At 47.9% G+C, this 13,520-nt stretch overlaps 1 protein-coding gene across 1 annotated transcript in view; it reads left to right on the forward strand.

The window, feature by feature from the left end:
* Positions 1-13,520, forward strand: part of GABRA3 (gamma-aminobutyric acid type A receptor subunit alpha3) — a 139,137-nt gene that overhangs the window by 50,719 nt on the left and 74,898 nt on the right. The window lies entirely within an intron of this gene.

Here is a 13,520-nt window from a genome sequence, read left to right on the forward strand (position 1 = left end):
AACAAGTTATCTAGAGAATAAATGGGGAAAGATAACAGAGGGAAGGCACTGGTATCATGGGGATCAGGAAAGGCTCCTTGTAGAAGATGGCAGTTTAGAAAGAAGCCCGGGAAGCCAGGCAGTGGGGATGAGGAGGAAGAGCATCCCAGGCATGGGGGGGCAGCCAGAGAAAATGCCTTAACCATCATCTGGTCTAGCACTCTCATCCTACCAAGGAGAAGGGCACAGAACTAGTTATGGGCAGGTGGGACTGGAGCCCAGGTCTCTTGGCTTCCCTCTCCCAGCTTAGGACTCTTTGGGGCTCCACAGCAGTGTAGGTTAGGGTGCAGTGATAGTGGCGAGCACAGATGCTGAGTCTTCATCACATACTGTGCTCCAGAGGCTATCCCAGTGGTTTGCTAGAGATAGGGGTGAATGCAATAAAGAGGTGGCATACCATAGTATGCAAAGAGTGTCAGAGGTGGATTCTGGCTTACCCTGCCCCTGATGCTAATTAGCCATGTTGCATCCCTCCAAGCCTCAGTTTCCTCATCTGTCCAATAGGGCTCATAATTCCTATGATGCATACCTCCCAGAGGCCTTATAAGAAGCACATGAGATAATGTATTGTGCAAAGTGCTATTGCAATGTCAGCTGTTATGATCTTTGAGGATCCATCCATAACCCCCTTAAGTGGGCTGATCTGGGAGTGGGGGGTAGTGTCGATACATTTCAACAAAGGGCTTTCCTAACAACAATCTTCAGAGATGGGTACCCAAATCCCCCTTCAATTCAGTAGAATGTAATCTCCTTCATGGCACGGATGATATACCTTGAGTCATTCATTGGTTAACACAGTAACAAATGCTTATTGATTGATTGATTGATTGGCTGATAGATGAAGGCAGTGAACCTTGAAGCAGTGAGGTCACATGGCAGCAAGGGTCAGAGGTTGGAGTCACACTCTGATCTCTTGACCTCATGCCCAAGGCCTGTCTAGAAGACACAGTCAATAGTGGGCATTGGCTCTCCAGAACAGGTCTAGCCTGGGGGGGAACAAATTGAAGAGTGGCCTGCTCATCCCTGATGGCTTCCCTATATGCTCTCCAAAGGTCCTAAGTCAGCCCTCTGCTTGGCTGCAGCTGCCTAGATGCTAGATCAGATTCCACTTTGGTCATGGACGGCCCTATGGGTTGGTTTCCCTAACATGGGCGTTCTGTAGCAGGGAGCAGCTGATTGGTTAATGGCTCCACCCCCCCCATTGTCATTAGGTAGCCTCCCATAGGTGGGAGCACAGAGACAATAAAGCTGGATGACGGAACAAAGCCTTTCAAGGTTTGGAGTGGGCTTTTGCTCTGCACCTCCATGCTGGTGACCCTGTGTTTAATGTCTATTGTGACAGGCTGGTCCAGGGACAACCAGGAAACCTTGACTTTCATTGGGCTGAAAATGCCTTTTGTTTCCTGCTCCAGGCTTCTTGAGGACACAATAGATACTTGCTGATTGATGAGCTTTCTTTAATTTCTCGGACTGGATGCCACAGAGCCATCTGAGCAAACATCCCAGGGGACTGGCCAATGGCACAGCTCAAAATCCCTGCCCAGGTTGGGGACTGGGGGCCAAAGGCTTTTGTGCCTGGCCCCTACATGTGTGTGGGGGGGTGCTAGCAGCTATAGTTATGTCGGCATGCCCAGCCTTTTCTTTCTTGTTTTGTCCTGGGGAGGGGTCTGCCCTCCCCAGCGTGGCCCCTACGTCACAACCTAGATGTAATAATCGATTGGAAGTCAGGGCTTGTTAATCTGTGTCTGGTCATGGGAAAGAGGTTTTTGAGGCTTGATCCGGATATCTGCCTTCGCTAAAGACTCTGATGCCTCATCTTGTTAGGTAACTAGAATGGATGTTGGCAGTCATCTAGTCCAACTGGCTCACTTTTACAGATGAGGAAACTGAGGCTCAGGGAGATGAAGTGAATTGGGATCCTAGATTTGGAGCTAGAAAAGATGTGTGAGATCACCTCCCCCAATTCCCTCATTTTACAGATGAGGAAATGGGAACTTGCTCAGGGTTCCACAGGTAGAGCATGGCAGAATTGGGATCGAAAGTTAGGTCTTTTGATGCCAAATGTAAAGCTCTTTTCACTGTATCGTATTGCTGGAATCTGGCTAAGTGTGGAAAAACTTGTCACCACCCAGATAATGGCCCAACCACCAGGTAAATGGCCCAACCACCAGATAATGGATTTTTTTCTTGGACATAGTAGTTCACAAAATGGTCTGCTGAGGCATGAAAATACTGTGACCTGTGTTGTTGGAGGAATCGATCAAATCCTGGGCTTTTTGCAAGATTAACGTGAGATGATAGCATGGGACTTGAAGGTAGTGAACAGAGAGGAGAGAGACCTCAAAGACACCAACTCCAGGGGCTCCTCCTCTGGAGCATTAGGCAGAGCTTACAGTTGCCAAGTGATTGCTGATCCTCAGCTCCCTCCCCTCCAAGACCTGCTGAGAAAGAAAAGTCCTGGGCCTATTTCTACCCCCGTGGCATCCCCATAATGCCCCTTCCGTTCCACAGGCTGAGGGATGAGTGGTTCAATTTAGCTAAAAACACATCCATTAAGTGCACCTTCTACACAGGGCTCCTTGCTGGGTGCCGAGGGGAGGCCAATAATCAGTGAGGCCCAATCTCTGCTTTCAAGGAGGTTCCAATCTACCAGGGAAGATATTTCACAAATAGCTGTAATCTTGAGTAAATCATGTTAAGTGCACAGGCAAGGGGTGAGAAAAATTCAGTGAGGAATTGCAGGAAGGAGAGAACATTTCCAAAATGGAGGAGATGGCTCTGGTTTCAGCAGGTAGAGGCAGAGAAAAGGCTCTCAGGGGGTAGGGGACTGTGGAGGAAGGAAAGCAAAGGATGGATTCAAGGAAGAGGGGGACTTCTGATTTGACTGGATCCTTGGTGAAGGGGAGTAGTGGGAGATAAGGTTGGAAGTATGGGCTGGAGTCAGATGGTGAAGGGCATTGAATGCCAGTCTATAAGAGTTTGGACTTTATCTGCATCAAAAGGGTTTGCAATTTAAAAGGGAAAAGAAAAGAGGGAACTGCCTGCATCAGTCTGCTGAGGCTGATACCATTGAGAGCAGTAGGTATAACACAAGAAAGGCAGAAGGAAGGACTAACAGTTCATGGAAGACAGTCTGCAATAAAATGGGTGACCTTAGATAACTGTATCCAAAGTATGAGTAAAATCCCCACAAAAGATGAAATGAGGATCTGAAAAGAAGGGGACACATTGACCTCATGGGCATCACTGAGAAGTTGTGGCTGCAATGGGGCTCTGCAAGGCTGTATTTATTCAAAGGAAGAGAGTTTGGGAAACAGCATGGTGGAGAAGCATGAAATCCAGGGGCCGACCAGGGTCCCCCAGGGCCCTACCTTTTTCCTAGGCCCTCTGTCTGTCCCATTCTGTATTCTAGAGAGTCATCTGCTCACTGTGTAGTCTTTTGCAGAGGAGGAGCTGGTTGGGAGCCAGGAGGCATGGATTCTAGTCTTGGCTCTGCTCAGACTTGCTGTGACCTTGGCCAAGTCCCTTTCCTGCTTTATTAAATGAAGAGGGCTGAACCAGATGATCTATCCCTCTTCCACATGGCAGCCCTTCAGATATTGGAAGACAGTGATTATGCCCCCACCCCAGTCTTCTCCAGAATAAACATTTAGTGCTATGCATGAAAAGTTATGTGCTGCACGGGGACTGACCATAAATGCTAAGTAGCTGCCATAAATGTCTGTAATTTGTATCGCTTTTATATATCCAGGCCAATTTTTTACAGTTTTTCTCATCTCTTTGTTAGCTCTCTATGGGCAAGAGCACTGGCCTGGGGTGGGGCGGCTGAGTCCCCAGGCCACTCCCAGGCCTGGGCTCTTTTCATGGCACTGTTGTGGATGCCTAGCATCAGATAAGCTGGATTTGAGGACTAGAACCAGATGGCATCTCTGGCCATTACAGCCTCCAAGGGCCACTCTTCTGTTTAGGTGGTACCCTGAGCTCCCTGGGCTTAGCACCTATGCAGTAAGGCAGCCAGGTTCTGCCATCGCCAGTGAGTTGCTAAAGCTTTGGGAGGAAGGTAGGTGAGACGTGCCCCCTGGAAATGTGCTCCCAAATTGTAACTAACTCATAATGGGGGCCCCAATCTGTCTAGTGGGGGTAAGGGCTAGGCTGTGATTGCTTTGCTATGGGGAACTCCCAGTGGAAAAGTGCCTTCGAGCATACTATTTTCACTTTCTTATTTTTTTCCCTTTTGGTTTGTTTCTTTCACAACATGACTAATATGGAATTATGTTTTACGTGATTGCACATGTATAACCTATATTAAATTGCTTACTGTCTTAGGAAGCATGCAGGAGAGGGATGGAGGCAGAAAATTTGGAACTCAAAATTTTACAAAAAAAGAATGCTAAAATGTAATTTCCATGTAACTTACATGTAATTGGGAAAAAATAAAATACTATTTAGAAACAAAGAGAAAAGGTGCCTTCTTCAAATGCAGGCCAGCACCTTCTCTGCAGTTTAAAGGCTCACAAAGTAGCCTGGAACAGAAGTGACTTGCCCAAGGTCATATGGCAATCTGGGTCAGAGCCAGGCCTTCGTGGCTTCAAAACCAGCTAGCTAGTTTTTCCATCATTATGACATCATTTTAGTCCCATGACTATATCCTATAAGGGAGATTCTATAGGTATTATTATCTTTATTTTACAGATGAGGAAACCGTGGAAGTGAATTACCCAGGTTCATGTAATGAGTAAATGGCAGAAGTAGGATTGGAACCCAGGTCCCTGGAGGCAGTGTGGTAGAGGGAAAAGAGGGCTGGATTTGGAACCAGTCAGTGTGAGAGAAACGGGAGTTTATTATCTTACTATACATGATTCAGCATTCATGTAACAAGTCTTTATTAAGTACCTCCTCTGTGCCAGGTGCTGTGTTAGGCTCAGTGCTGGGGATCCAATGGCAAAATGGCCCCTGCCTTCAAGGAGCTTCTATTGGATCAGAGAAAACCATGTGGACAGAGAAGTCAATGCAACTATGTACCAAGTAAATGCAAAGTAATTTGCTGAGAGAATACTACCAGCTGGAGGGGGAGGGGGAGAACAGCCTTGAAGGGAGCTAGGGATCCCAAGAAGCAAAGGGGGAGGGAGAGCAGACAGTGGAGTGATGTAGGTAAAGGTCTGGAGGTGATAAAAGGAGAGAGGAAGTTAGAAGGCCCAAGGTGGATTCTGTACAGGGACTCCAACAAATCGTTCCGTGGTGTAGTGGTCATTACATCTGCTTTAGAGTTATCACACCTGCTTTCCATGCCAAAAGTTCTGAGTACAAACCTCAGTGGAACCATACTTTCAGAGGCGGCTGGGTGGTCTAGGAGATAGAGCCCTGGACTTGGAGTCTAGAAGATCTGAGTTCAAATCCTGCCTCTGAGCTCTCTCAGCTATGTGACCCTGGGCAAAGTCACTTAATCTCTCTGTGCTTCAGTTCCCTCACCTGTTAAATGAAGGTGTAGGCTCAATGCCCTCTAAGGTCCCTTCTAGCTCCAAATATCTGCTGCTCTGATTTTTCCCTAGGGACCAGGGCAGAGGCTCCTCACCGCTCCCTGCCCAGCAATGCATATTCTGTCAAGTCTTTAACACAGTTGGAAGCTCAGTCCTCTTGAGAGTGCCTCAAAGGTTGCAAAAAGGAAAAGATATTTCTGTTCACCTTTTGTTCCAAAGGCTAAATTTGGAAGGAAATCGAATCCCCAAAGGAAAGAGTAGAGAAAATAAAGGCGAGCCAAAGCTCCCAGGTGCTATCCCTGAGGCTGTGTCAGCCCTGGAGACTGGGCCACACGGGGGCCTTGGGTCCCTTGGGAGCCACTGTGGTTCAGTGTCAGCTCCTCTTCCATCTTCCCTTCTGGAGTTAAGGCTGAGACAAACTTGCTTTGTAGGCCATCCAGGGTACAGCCTGACCTTTCAGATCCCCAACCTGAGCAGAGACTCTGCTGCTCTGGCTAGCCTTGGCCTGCAGCCTTTCACTTTGTGTCAAATGCTAGGGTGTTGGGGGCCAGTGGCTCCCAGGAAGGCAACTAGAAGGGCTGTTAGAAGGCCCTTAGTGGCTACAGGGCTAGACTTGGAGTCAGGAAGACTTTCATTTGAATCCTCCTCAGATAATTATTAGCTATTTTAAACACACATACACACCTCTTTGAAACTCAGGCTTCCCTTCTATAAAATGGGCATCATGATAACTGCAGTAGCTCCATCATTGTTTGTTTTCCCTTTGTTTTCAAAGAGGGTCAATGACATCACGATGTGATAGGTTGTTCTGAGGCTTAAATGAAAGAGTGACTATAAAACGCTCTAGAAGTGGCAGTTGTTATGATCTAGGCCCAAACCTTCATTTCCAGAAGCAGAAAAGTGAGGACCAGAGTCAGGGAGGGGCATTCTACAAGGCCACACAGCTACCAGGTGGTAGAGCCTGGACTTCAGGCCCTGGATCTTTCCATTGGATCCCAATTGCCTGTTGCCCAAATGGACGCCTTCCCAAGTCCTTCTTGGCTCAGTGCCATGCCTCCTGGCCCTTGGGTTCCAGATTCTAGGCTCAGTGCTGGGCCTTCTAGCCCTAAGGTTCTCATCTCTTATCAGCTCAGTTCACAGCACTGAGCTCAGTATGGGAACCCACTGGCCTGGAAATTCTAGTGTGTCACAGTAGAGAGAAGGCTGAACACTTCCTTTTGCTATCAACTGCATGGAGTCCCTTTTGCCTCACCCTGCCACCCCCTCCCCATAGGAGCCAGAGAGGCAGAGAGGGGGTAGGTCATCTTCCAACCCTATTCAATCTGGGTGTTTCTGTGTTTCAGTAAAAATAGCCCTCGGTCCTTTGGTGCAAACTGCCCCCCCCACTTGCTCTGGGGAGAAGTGAGAAATTTCAGGAATGAGTGGCTGGTGAGGGGGTGGCTGTCTGCTCAGGCTGGTGAAAGCACAGGCTGGCAGTTTGCCTGGGTCATGGCCACAGCAGCTGCTGCTGGGCCCTCGGGAGCTCTGGCCCAAGCACCAGCTGTGCTGGATGGTGGAGGCCTGGAGAAAGGGGGTGTGATTCTTGCTCTTGTGAAAGAGTCCCCCTCTGCCATCCCCATCCCTGTCCTGATCCAGTACAAATCCCGAGCAGGTAGAGCCAGGGCTCCCTCAGAGGCCCCCAATCTCTCTGCTTTGTTCTTAATGAGGCAGAGGGCACCTATTAAAGAAAACTGACGGGTTGAAAACAAACTCTGCATTGATGGATTTCTGTAATAACACTTCCCCCAGCAGGCAAGCAGTTAGTACTGAAGCAAAGAAAGGCAGAGCCACATCCCTTGCCCCCCCTCCCACCAAAGCAGAGTTGGCCATTGGGCGGCTGCCCATCAAGCATCAGGACAGTGGGTCCCAACCAGGTCATTCTTCTTCTACCCAGGGCCCCTTCCTATCACATGAACCTTATTGCAGCCAGGCCTGAGGGGCAGCTCTGTGGCTCATGTGGCATTCTCACTGCTGATGCTGACTGCCACAGGTTCTGAAATCCAGACCCCCAAACAGTGACTCTGACTGTGGCTAAGCTTCTGTGTCTTCCAAAACTCCCTATTCAGATGCCAGTCTTTTCTGGGAAGCCTTGGGCACCTTGGACTGGCATCAGCATGCCCTGTTGGCTCCTTGCTCAGGCTTTGTCCTTACTGACCTCCCTGTAGCATTGGACAGTGCTGACACCTTCTCTTCCTGGATAGTCTCTCCTTTCCAGATTTCCTGCCATTGCTCTCTCCTGGTTGGTTCTCCTCCTACCTGTCTGACTGCTCCTTCTCAATCTCCCCTGCTGGATCATCATCCATGTTCCACCCACAAACCATCAGTGTGTCCCAAAGCTCTGTCCTGTCTTCTCCCACTATACCTTCTTTCTTTGTGACATCAGCTCCCATGGGTCCAATTGTCATCTCTATGGAGATCACACCCAAATCAATATATCCAGCCCTAACATCTCTCCTTAGCTCCACCCCAATATCACCAACTGCCTTTTGGATGCTGGATATTCTGTGGACATCTCAAACTCAAGATATCAAAAGCAAGATATCTTTCCCCCTAAACCACCACTCATTGAAAAGTTCCTTGTTTCTGTTGGTAGTGCTACAATCCTCCCACTCATCTTGATCTGGAACCTTGAGACGTTCTTGATTCCTGACTCTCCCTCACCTTCCATTTCCAATCACTTGCTAAGTCTTATCAATTCTACTTTAACAACTTCTGTTGCAGCTGCTTCTCTTCTTCTCTTCCTCCTCTTCTTCCTCTTCCTCCTCTTCTTCCTCTTCCTCCTCCTCCTCTTCTTCTTCTCCTATTCCTCCTCCTCCTCCTCTTCTTCTCTTCCTCTTCTTCTTCCTCCTCCTCCTCTTCTTCTTCTCTTCCTCTTCCTCCTCCTCCTCTTCCTCCTATTATTCTTCATCTTCTTGTTCTTCCTCCTCCTCCCCCTCTTCTTCTCTTTGTCCTCTTTCTCCTCCTCCTCTTCTTCCTCCTCCTCCTCCTCTTCTTTCTCCTCCTCTTCCTCTTCCTCTTCTTCTTCTTCTTCATCTTCTTGTTTTCTTCTTCCTCCTCCTCTTCCTCTTCCTCCTCTTCTTCTTTCTTGTCCTATTCCTCCTCCTTTTCCTCCTCTTCTTCTTCATATTCTTGTTCTTCCTCTTCCTCTTCTTCTTCTTTCTCATCTTAGTCCTCCTCCTCTTCCTCCTCTTCTTCTTCATCTTCTTGTTTTCTTCTTCCTCCTCCTCTTCCTCCTCCTCTTCTTCTTTCTTGTCCTATTCCTCCTCCTCTTCCTCCTCCTCTTCTTCTTCTTTCTCATCTTTATTCCTCCTCCTCCTCTTCCACCTCTTCTTCATATTCTTGTTCTTCCTCTTCTTTCTCCTCCTCTTCCTCCTCTTCCTCTTCCTCCTCTTCTTCATCTTCTTGTTTTCTTCTTCCTCCTCCTCTTCCTCCTCTTCTTCATATTCTTGTTCTTCCTCTTTCTCCTCCTCCTCCTCTTCTTCATCTTTTTGTCTTCCTCCTCCTCATCTTCTTCTTCTTTCTTGTCCTATTCCTCCCCCTCTTCCACCTCTTCTTCTTCATATTCTTGTTCTTCCTCTTCCTCCTCCTCCTCTTCTTCCTCCTCCTCCTCTTCTTCTTCATCTTTTTGTCTTCCTTCTCGTCTTCTTCTTCTTTTTCTGCTGCCAGTATTACTATTGCCGCAGCTAGCTGGCATTTATATGATGCCTATTCCACGCCAGGGACTGTGCTAAGCACTTTCCAAATATTATCTCATTAGGATCTCACCACAATTCTCAGAGGTATGTACTATTATTATCCTCATTTTTCAGTTGAGGAAACTGAACATAAGTTAATGACTTGCCCAAGCTGGGGTTAGTCATTTGTTCTGAAGGCAGATTTGAACTTGGGTCTTCCTGACCCCAGGACCAGAGCTCTATTCACTGTACCACCTTTGCACTGTCTGTCCCACCCCACTCCTAATCTGGAATGCTCTCCCTCTTTATCACTCTGCCTCTTAATTGACCTAGCATTCTTCAATTTCAACTTCTTTAGGGGGCCTTTCCAGGTCTTCCCTGCCTTCTTCCCGCCCAGTTGCTAGGGCCTTCCCCTCTGAGATGATATCCCTTCTACTCTGTGCATATCTTTTATGTCCCTATTTATTTACTACTTCTCATCTCCATTTAGAATGTAAGCTCCTTAAGGGAAGGGCCTGATTTTGTCCTTCTTCATATCCCCAGCACTTAGGACAGCGCCTGGCACATAGGAAACACTTAGCAAAAGCTTGTCAATGGACTGACTCACAGCATCCCACATTGCCACCCTTTTCTCTATTCTCATAGCCACCGCCCCAGTTAAAGCCCTAATAGTCTCTCACCTGGAATATCCCAGCTGTCTCTTGATTTGACTGCTGGCTTCCATTTCTCCTCTCCCCAATCCACCTCCTTGTGACTGGCAAAGGAATCTTCCTAAAGCACAAGTCCGACCAAGAAATGTCAGTGGTTCTCTATTGCCTCTTGGATGAAATAGGAGTGCTTCAACTGTGAATAGGAGTATTTTTCCCCATTCGCATACACTAGGAGTCAACCTAAGTGGCCTGCTTTCTAGTCCCCTCACAGGGCATTCCATTTCCTGCTTTTGTTCCTGAAATGCACTCCTGCCACCTTCTGTGATGACTTCTGCGCCACCTCCTATGGCAAGCCTTCTGTGATCCACTCTTCCCTTCTCAAATGCTCCTGTATATACTTACCTATGGACACCTTATATCCTCCAGTAGAACAGAAGCTCATTGAGGGCAGGAAACATTTTTCATTTTGTCCTTTGAATTAGGGTTGGGGAAATAGCCTGCTGGCCCTTCCGTGGAATGGGGACATTGGAAAGCAGGAAAGGGTTGTCTAAGGTTGTACCCTGGCCTAAAGTGAGATACAGTGGGTCTGTCTTCCTCACTATAACAGAGAAATATGGGATCAGCCTCTCTCCCTCTCTCTCTCTCTCTCTGTCTCTCTCTCTCTTCCTCTCCCTCTGTTTCTCTCTCTCTCTCTCTCCCTCTCTCCCTCTCCCCCTCTCCCCCTCTCTCTCTCTCTCTCTCTCTCCCCCTCTCTCCCCCCCCCTCCCCCTCTCCCTCTCTCTCTCTCTCTCTCTCTCTCTCTCCCTCTCCCTCTCCCTCCCTCTCTCCCCCTCTCCCCCTCCCTCCCTCCCTCCAGCAGCTAGCACAGTCCTTTGAACATAATACCATTTATATAAGCTCAGGCAAATCACCTCTCTAGATTTTAGTTTACTCATCTGTAAAAAGAGGGAATGGGAATAGATTGCCTCCAACACACATTCTAGCTCTAAATCTATGATCCTATGATCCTACCTGTGTGACTTTGGCCAAGTACTTTTCCCTACCTCTGGGCCTCAGTTTCTCCATCTGTATATTGAGGAGTTCTAACTAGATGTTGCCTTGTGTCTTTTTCAATGGTAAGATCCCACATCATTGTGATAGACTGGTAAAAGGGATAAAATAGGGTAGCTGCCCATTGTTGTTTGGGGGTCAGTTCTATCCCCCATATTTCTTCCCTGCTCCCTCTCTCTTCTGCCTTTCCTTTTCTTCATCTCTGTGTGACTTGGCTCCCTGGTGGGGGTTCAGTCTGGCTTGCCTACAATTGCAATTACATTGATTAGTTTAAAAAGTTGTTATGTATTTCACATGTGTCCTGCTTAGAATATTGGATTGAAATGTAATTGCAGTCGATTGGGCTAATTAATTTATTTTGTTTTATGTACTTGGAGTTAGGGCCTCGAGCTCATTATGCAAATGCATGCCACAGACTAGGCATATGGGCCTTTGCTTTGGGAGCCAAGGTAGGGGGTGTGCAGGATGTCGGCAGGCAGCCTGCCTACAGCCTCGCTGAGGGACTTTGCCTTTGGGGGGGGGGGGGAAGTGGGTTGCTGGGTCTCTCATGCTCTGCCTTCTTTACTTCCACACACATTAGTGGCTCTGAGTGAAGCATTTACCAGATGAGAACCCACTCTTAATGGGGTGTTTAAGAAACATCCCCAGCCTCTGAGGACTAGCCCCCTTAGACATACACATTATCGGCTAATTAAGCAAGGGGTAGAATGTGTGCCTGGGTGACTTGATTACAGTACAGCTGATTATGGGATGGTAATTGTTGTCTCATAAAATGGAATCTTGGTGAGTGAGGAGTGGTACATTGGTGCCACAGGTGGCGGCTGTGGGGACTAGGCCACTCAGGAGAACAAAGGATGTCTCTTGGGTCTGCTCTTGTCAATTCTGCTGTTGGAAAGACCGTTAGGAATTCTAACTTTTGTTCTACCACTGCCAAGCTATGTGGCTTTGGGCAAGGCATGCCATCTTTATGGGCCTCAGACTCTACATCTAAAACTGGAAAAACTGAAGTGGCTTTGAAAATCTCTAAGAGCCCCTACTAGCTTATTACGTGACTACATTTCAGTGCAACAAGAAGCCAGTGTGTTCACTCCTTGTGGATCCATTTCTACAGTGAAAGTAAGGTCCTTGAAGAAGATAGTGGTTGTTTTGTTTTGGCTGTCCCAACTCCCTCTATGTAATCTGGGCTTAAGGAAGGGTTTGTTTGTTTCAGTTTTTTGGTGGGGTGGAGATGACAGAGAAGCCAGTACCATGGACAGCAACTCATTCCTCCATTCAAAGTCTCTCCATATTCTTCAGATTCAATCCTGCTCCAAGTTAATGACATCCACAAAGTGAGGTATTGTGCATCTTCCTCAGTATGATGGAGAAACAACATGGAGTCAGCCCTACACACACACACACACACACACACACACACACACACACACACACACACACGCACGCACACGCCTACATGCACATACCTTGCAGTAGTGTTATAGTGACTAGAAACAGGTTTTTGGTCATAAGGTCCCTGTTCCCCTTCCCAGACAGTTTTCCCTCAGACTTTTTCCTTCCCTAAGGCGACTGTGGCATGGTCTTAACCACTCAGCAACATCCTTGGGCCGGGAAGGCAAATGGCCAGAAGCTGAGAAGAGAGCTGAACAGAATTAGGCTTTGCTCTCAGGCCCAGGTAGTTCCAGGCTTAGATCCTGTGGGGAAAAGGCCACCCTGTTGTGGTACCTGCTTTCTCCAGAAAGGTCTTCTATGGAAGCCCTGTTTAGTTTCTGTGGCTGGCAAGATGGCTCAGGCCAAAGTTATACAGCAAAAGAAGGCTGCAGGGCCTGTGGCTCCAGAGACCTAGGGGGCTCACTTGGCCTGGGGTTGTCTAGAAATCAGATTCCTTGTCCTGGACCCTCAGGCTGGTGTGGCCAGTTAAAAGCTCCTTACCCAACAGTTTTGAGTTGGGGACTGAGACTGTTGCTGCTCCTGACCAGCTGCCTCTCAGACTGCAACCAGGCCCTAGAGGCCTTTGAATGGCCCACTACCCTCCCTGGTCTGCCTCCACCAGGCCAAAGGAGAAGGAACCAGTCCACCACAGAGTCCTATGGAGTTTTTAATTGGTGTTTCCTACATCTCACTATGGCCTATCAACATATGGCTCTTCCCAAACTTCAGAATAAATGGATAGCTGCACCTGGCCATCGACTGCTATGGGATTTGGGCAAAACAACAGTAAATGAGATTTTGGGGGATAAGGGTCTAGAAGGGGGGAGGAGTGCCTTACCTATTGTCACATTGGGTCAGGAGGTGATTCCAGAGCCCCCAAAGGAGGAGATTCCAGGCTCAGATGGTGAGAATTTCTACTTGCACTCTCTTCGAGGCAACTTTTAAGCATGGCATGGGGTTCAGTCTCAAGGTAACATTATGGCAAATCAATTCCCTACTTCATCAACTCTGTTACAGTCAACCACCAAACTGGGGTGGCTGGATGCTGAAGACTGTGCCTGCAGTGGTGGAAAGGGCTGCTCTTTTCTGGCCAGGGTGACAGGGCTTTCTTATAGCTGCAGTGTGGGCAGTTTGGAGTTCAACAAACCGAACTGGAAATTCAT

Source organism: Trichosurus vulpecula, chromosome X, assembly GCF_011100635.1.
Source record: "Trichosurus vulpecula isolate mTriVul1 chromosome X, mTriVul1.pri, whole genome shotgun sequence".
Taxonomy (NCBI): Eukaryota; Metazoa; Chordata; class Mammalia; order Diprotodontia; family Phalangeridae; genus Trichosurus; species Trichosurus vulpecula.